The sequence below is a fragment of the Eumetopias jubatus genome, unplaced genomic scaffold (assembly GCF_037043125.1).
Source record: "Eumetopias jubatus isolate StellerSeaLion01/CBP00866 unplaced genomic scaffold, mEumJub1_p1.0 scaffold_3, whole genome shotgun sequence".
Classification (NCBI taxonomy): Eukaryota; Metazoa; Chordata; class Mammalia; order Carnivora; family Otariidae; genus Eumetopias; species Eumetopias jubatus.
In genome coordinates, this window is record NW_028274809.1 from 169659431 (window position 1) to 169666670 (window position 7240).

At 38.8% G+C, this 7240-nt stretch overlaps 1 pseudogene; it reads left to right on the forward strand.

Moving 5' to 3' along the window:
- Nucleotides 1-6250: 6250 nt before the first annotated feature.
- LOC148164773 (nuclear transport factor 2 pseudogene) lies at nt 6251-6729 on the forward strand (annotated as a pseudogene).
- Nucleotides 6730-7240: the final 511 nt, after the last annotated feature.

A 7240-nucleotide genomic window follows, 5' to 3' on the forward strand; every position in this document is an offset into this window, starting at 1 on the left:
TGTCAACAATAACAGCAGAAAACAAAAGCAAGAAAGGGAGAGTGAAAGGTGGGGGAAGGGAAAGGGAAGATAAGGAAGGAAGGTAGTTAATTTACAGAGCCTACGTATTTAGGCCAGGTACTCTGACTTTAATCCATATTTTCTCTCCGTACATATGTTTCATCAACTTTGATATATTTTTGTGCCGTCTCTCATCCGTGGCTTTTAAGAGATTCATGTAAAGCCTTTTGAAATTTACATTTAGATCCATAATAATGTTCATAGCTTCAGATTAATACCTGTCTTGGAAGATGAACCTAAAGAAATATTAAAGACTGAAAACTATATACCTATTAAGCTATTACTATAGACTTATTTTTAATAGAAAAAAAATTGGAAGAGAAATGGACATAGAAATGAGGGAACAGTTAGTAAACGGTGGTACACTAATACAGTGGTGTAGTATGCCCTTACTAAAATGATTATTGTAAACACTGTAGGAAAATGTTGATGGTAAGTTGAATGAAGTCAGTAGACAAACCTCTGCCTCGGTTGTAATTACTAAAGAAGCCATATGCTTGTGGAAGTGACTAAGGGGCCATGAGGAACTTAATACAGCTATTGTGTTTGAAAGTGGAATGGTGGGTAATATTTCAAAAAGTACATTTTATAATTGAAAATAAAGTTTTAACTCTTTTTTTTTCAAAATTTTAATTTCTGAAAAGATAATCGGCACTCTTTTGGGACGTTAGTTTTCCAGAGCTCGCCCCCCTGGGCTAGCACTTACCTTTTACTTTACTCACATCTTTTCGTCTTTTGGCTCACTTGTCTGTTGTTACTGTTCTGATGTTTGATTGTATTTCTTCTCAAACCTGATTCATGACTTACCTCGACTCTCGTTTTAGAACGTTATCTTTAGATCCAAAAAATACCTTTAGGGAGAGAAGAATAAGGACCGGAAGAAGGAAAAGGCTGCTTCGTCCTCTCGAAGGTACAAAATTAAAAATCGGATGGACCCAGTCCCTTTCCAAAATAAAGTTTTGGTCAAGTAGGGTAAGATAGACCTAAATAATAATTATACACATATTTATAGTAGATAAGCACCATGAAGAGCTAGGATACAGGGAGCACATACCCACATGCACACGCACGCAGACACGAGAAATACAGTCTTGAGTTTGGGTTCAAAGGAATGCATCCACAAATATCTGATTTTTTTTTTTAAAGGTTTTATTTATTTGACGAGAGACACAACGAGAGAGGGAACACAAGCAGGGGGAGTGGGAGAGGGAGAAGCAGGCTTCCCGCGGAGCAGGGAGCTGATGGGGGGCTGGATCCCAGGATCCTGGGATCATGACCTGAGCCGAAGGCAGATGCTTAACGACTGAGCCACCCAGGCGCCCCAAATATGATATTTAAGATCATATTTTATAAAAGACATACAGAAATTATCTAAGATGAAAAAAAGGAAGTAATTGTTAAAGGCTAAAGGAAACTTCTTGTTTGGCAGAGATATAAAAAAGAGAAAAAGGTGAAGAAACGAGGTCCTCAGTAGCTTAAGGAAGTATGAAAACTCCAATACTGTGATTGCGGCTCAGGGCATAGGAGTAAGGGAGAATGTAGTGTTGTTAGATGTGACATTTAGGCATGATTTTATATGCCATGGTAAGAATTTAGGATTCTTCCTAAATTCTTTCCTTCCTAAAAGCAAGGAAAGCCACTGAAATGTTTTATGCAAGAAAACAAGAGATACTACTCATATATTGAAGGGACTATTTAGATGTTTTTTTGGAGAACCATCCGGAAGAAAGCTAGAGTGAATGTGCATCACTAAAAAGCTATTGCAGGAGACCAAGCAAGAAATCATTGTGGCTTAGACCAGGTGCTGCCATGAAGCTGGAGAAGTTTTGTATTGAAGAAATATTTTTGAGATAGAATTCACTGGGTTTGGTGACTAATGAGAAAGCAAAGGAATTTGGACTAAGACTGCGAAATTTGACCATTTAAGGTTTTGGTTAATACAAATCCAGGAAGGAGACTGGACAAGTGGCAGAGAGAGAGAAATAAGTTTTTAAAAGGCCTTCATGAAGCAGGGAGTTATTATGTATATGCTAGGTACTTCTGCCTACTTCCCTAGAAGGACGGTCCCAAACTAATTTAGAGTGCTATCAAGTTCGGTTTTACTTTCTATCCTGTGTTTGTAGAGACCAACTTTTCCAGAACAGTGGGGGTCTTCACTGCCTCCTGCCATAGGGACTCCTCACAAAAGTCTCCTCATGGGGAAGGATGGTCCTTACTTCTGTGGAGGCAGAAGGGGAGCAGGATGCATCAGACTTCCACTCCCTTGGCCTTTCCGTTCCAGTTAGGTTTCATGAGAATAGTATTCCAGAGTGCCAATTTCTGCTTGGAAGGCCCTGGGAAATCTTAAAATGGAGTTAAAACCGAGAAAGCCCAGAGATTAAAGTTCCAGTTAACTTGGATTTTGACTTACACAGCACGGGAGAAAACCTCTCCAACTTCAGCTTTAGGATGCTATGGGGCAACTGGGAGGCTTTCTGGAGGCTACAACTGGAACAGGCTCTGCCGGTTTCCCATCCCTCCTCCCCTGCTCCTCCTCCTCCTCCTCCTCTTTCAGTTCTCCCTCTGCCCTTTCCTTCAGGCTTCAAATAAGGGACAGGTTTCAGTGCATGTTAAAGTCTAGCAAAACTCCCTTTCTCGCTTGGTCTAATTGTCAAGAAGTCATGGCCCGTTATTTCTCACTGCAACTCCTCCTCAGAAGCATGACCCTAAAACTCAGCAGTTCTCCTTAGAGAAAATGCATGCTATAACCATTCTAAAGAAAAAATAGTTTCCCCAATTACCACCACCTAGGTTTCTCCCTTTTAACATGTATTTATTATCATTTAGAGTTGAGGGGAATTGTTTTTCTGCCACTTTGGAGTACAAAGACACAAAATAATTGAAGACATTCAGTGACTGCTTTTTGTTCTCGGGGGTCCATCACTTTATATGTTTATATTTATTTAAAGATTTCCTTAGAAATAAAGAAGACTAGCAAATATTTACTCAGCCGAGTTCTCCACAATCTTGGATACTATATCAAATATTGCAAAGAATAAAATGTTTTCATTGGCTCGGTCCTGCGAGACTGCCCTGGAGTTACCTGGTGATGTGGTGGGGAGAAACTAGACCGGGGCCACTGAGAGTTAATGAGAGATGGGGAGAGAGGAACAGGGATTGTAGTCTGCACCTACCACAGGTGGCTAGGAAGAAGAGGAAAGAGAACAGCTGTTGAATGGTGAAAATCTCAATTTTTAATTTTAAGACGGAAGTCACCGAATAATATATAAAGATATAAATAAAAATCAAAGGGATAGTAAATAGAATATAAGCAGAAGATAAAAGAACAGAAAAACTGGGAATGAAAGGGTTAGGGGAGAAGCTGGGATTTAGAGCAAAACTGAGAGATTGCCTTCCTTGGCGGAGGGATGCAATCTGGACTAAAGCGTGTATGGCAGGTCCGCTGAGGTAGGTTTGGACTGTGTGTGCCAGGAACTGGAATTTTGTTTTTGGTCTTTGTTTTTTTAGTGAAATATGATGCAATGTCAAATGCTCAGAATGGATAAAATTTTAAAACGTTGCAGATAGTATTCAAGAAAGCTGATTAGAAAATACATTAGAATACCACAGTGAACTGAATGTGTATGCCCCCTCCCCAAATTCATCAGCTGAAACTTGATGCCCAATGTGATCGTTTTAGGCGGTGGGGCCCATGGGAGGTGATTAGGTCCTGAAAGCAGGGCCCTCCTGAATGGAATTAGTGCCTTTGTAGAAGAGATTCCAGAGAGCTTTCTTGCCCCTCCTTCTGCTGGGTGAGGTTATGGTGAAAAGATGACCACCCATGAGGAAATCGGCTCTCACCAACACTGAACCTGAGGGTGCCATGATCTTCGACTTCCCAGCCTCCAGAACTGTGAGAAATAGCATTTGTTGTTTATAAGTCATTAGTTTATGGCATTTTTGTTTTAGCAGACCAAACAGACTGATGCTAAGGGATTACTGAAAGCCAAGTTGAAACTGGTGACCGTCAATTTTCAGGTATAACAGGTTGCCTGCCCATTTGTAGGAGACTCTAGAGCAGTCCACAGCTACCCTATGCAATGTAGAAAAGAGAAAAATATATTCTCTTAACGTTGGTGTAGGAGTGAGTTTGAGTTGTGCCAACAAGTAAATACACATTATTACACTTCACTATATCTTCCTATAATCTAACATACTGTATTACGCAGTATTACCACTATTACATTTTATTATATGACCTTATAAGGCAAAATCTTCTCATCAACCATGTTTGGGACGTAGCACTAATAGCATTCTTTTTGCAACTTTTCGTGACTAAGTGTCTGCCTCTGTGGTTTCTCAGCATATTCTTTGCATACTTTTATTATAGGACTTATCATAACATTATGATCTTTTTTTTGTTTGCTTCACTTCCTATTAGATAGTACATTTCATAAAGTCGGGAACCTCTTCTTCCAATTTTATATTCTTAGTACAGAGCACTGGGCCTAAGTTTTCAAGAAATGCTTGTTCAACAGAAATGAGCGCATCTATTCTCTACAATTGAAATACCTAAATCAAAAATTCTTAAACAATTATGTCCTTGCTTGTATATTTAAAACTTATTCATTGCTAAATTTTGGCTTAAAATAGTTTAATGTAGGGTTTTTATTTTGAAGTTGCAATGCACATGGACATGTACTCTGGTAAATGAAAAATTCTTTTCTATTTTTATTCCTGAAATTAAGTATAAACTATTATAATGTAGCGATTGCTACCATATGATCACCGTCATCCGCAATGTAAAACTATTATAATGAATCTAAAGTAGTGTTTGCAAACATATATAAATTTACTTTAACCTGGTTATGAAAATGTAAAATACTTTGTCCTAATTCCAACAAGAACTATATGTTTCTATTTTGAGGGGAGATTGTATGCATTTCCAGCAAAGCAAGTAAGATGCTTGGCTTTGCTGAATGTAACTACATGCAAATAATGTTGACTGACTCACATTCTCTAAAATTAGTATAGAAGCTCTCTGTATTTTTTCATACTTCATGGTCTTTTTTTTAAGTATATGGATGGCAATGATGACTGGGGGATATTGACAAACAGATTCATTTGTTGGAAGGCAAAAGAGATACTGTAGTGAAACAGTCCTCACATTCAGGTGAATTTTAATAAATATATATTTATCTCTGGCACTGGGCCCCAATATGCTTTTACTCTTCCTGCTTCTGTTTTTAGAGCTTTCTATCTAAAAAATACTGCTTTAAGGGCAGCACATTTATTTTGTATTTTAGGGAGAATAATCCTTATATATTATACCTGTTTGGGTTTTTTCTGAAACAGAAAATTTTTTACTGTGGGTGATCTATAAGGATCATTTCTCAGTAAAATAATTTTAGGCAGTCAAGAAAATAGAAGTCTGCATCCCTTCCTTCAAGCCGACTTCAGAGCTTTAACATTAACAGAAGGAAGGAAACTGGAGCTGCAGCCCTCAGGCTAACTGTCACTGTTTTTTAATGTCACGATCTGGAAGTTCAGTAGGGTCATCTGAGACTGGTTCTTGGGCTAATCCTAAGAAATGCCTTAGGATTGATGCTGTGGCTGATATGATCCATCCTCTCTGCCAAAGGCTTTGGGAGCTGCTTAAAGAAGTTAGATAGGCATATTTTTCAGAATGTTGATTACAAGTAATTTCAGTAATTAGAGAATGGAGAGGTATTTGTGGTAGTCTCCAGGCCCTTTAATCATCTGCTCTGAGTATAAACACATGTATGTCCAAAGAATAGGATAATACACTTAAGGGTTTAAAAAAATATGGTCTGCAATATTTTCATTTCTTGCCCATTTTCCTAATGAGATTCATTTGTACTGCATCTTTTGCATTCTTATTTTTGTCCTCAATCCATATAACCTTATTATTACCTATCATATTACAAGATAAATTGAGGAAAAATCCATTTCAACTTATTTTCAGGTAAGGCAAGTTTTTAAAATTTTAGAATATCTGAGAGTATATCAAACTCTTGAGTATATTAATCAGTTGTCAGGAAGCTTTATAAATCCAGTTTTTCACTTGAAACTACAGAAGATGTTAGTCGATTTTAGTTCCAAAATGGTAGGGTAAGCAGACCGCGCTAGGTTGCCACCACCACCATCGTGCTAGCCCCTCGGGTCTCAGCGAGGCTGGTGACACCCCAGAATGAGAGACAAGCCAACTCAGGAGCAGACTGGATCCAGCTTCATTCAACATTACTACCAGTTATTTGATAAAGACAGAACCTGCCTAGGCACTATTTATGTTGACGCATCATGCCTTACATGGGAAGGACTGCAGTTCCAGGGGAAAACTGCTATTGTGGAGAAGTTGTCTAGTCTTCATTCCAGAAAATCCAGCACAGCATCACAGGGTAGGACTGTCAGCCCTCTCCAGATAGCTGCATCATCAGCAAGGTTGTGGGCCAGCTGAAGGCTGATGAAGACCCTATCGTGGGGTTCCACCAGATGTTCCTATTAAAGACCATCAACGATGCTTGGGTTTGCACCAATGACATGTTCCAGCTTGCCCTGTACAACTTCAGCTGGCCTCCTCCCAGGCAGGCACTCACGCTCTTCCTCCTCCCTCCTCTTCCAGATACCGTTCACACTCCTCCAGATGCTCCAAATATCATACACAAATGAGTGGGGCCGCCGTGGGAGCAGGAGATATTGTGCATGATGTCTGGACTAGTTGCATCTGACAGGAGAAGTTTAGGTCCCACCAGCACAAGCCTTGGAAAGACTTAAGTAATGCAAAAGATTTTCTTTGTTTTGTTTTGTTTTTGTTCATTATTTTTAAATCTACTTACAAGTTGCTCTAGTAACCCAAAGAAGTGAAGGAGAAAGCTGCCTCATGTCCCAGATAATGATTCGTTCAGATGTTTCAATGCCTCACGAAACAATAAAACCACAAAAATTTTCAAGGTTTAAAAAAATAAAAATTTTTTAAAGTAGAGTAAGAACAGTGATATTTAACACAAGTTTAAAGATAAGATGATATGTACATTTAGTCAAAAGACTCCTAATTGGCAATAGGAAAGGGGATGGGGGCAGGGTGGGGAGTAGCATTTGAGCTTGTTTTTGTTACTGTTTTCTTTTGTGATTTTGCTCTGATTTTAACCTACTTTGGAAAAGAAAATCCTTTGGAAAGGAA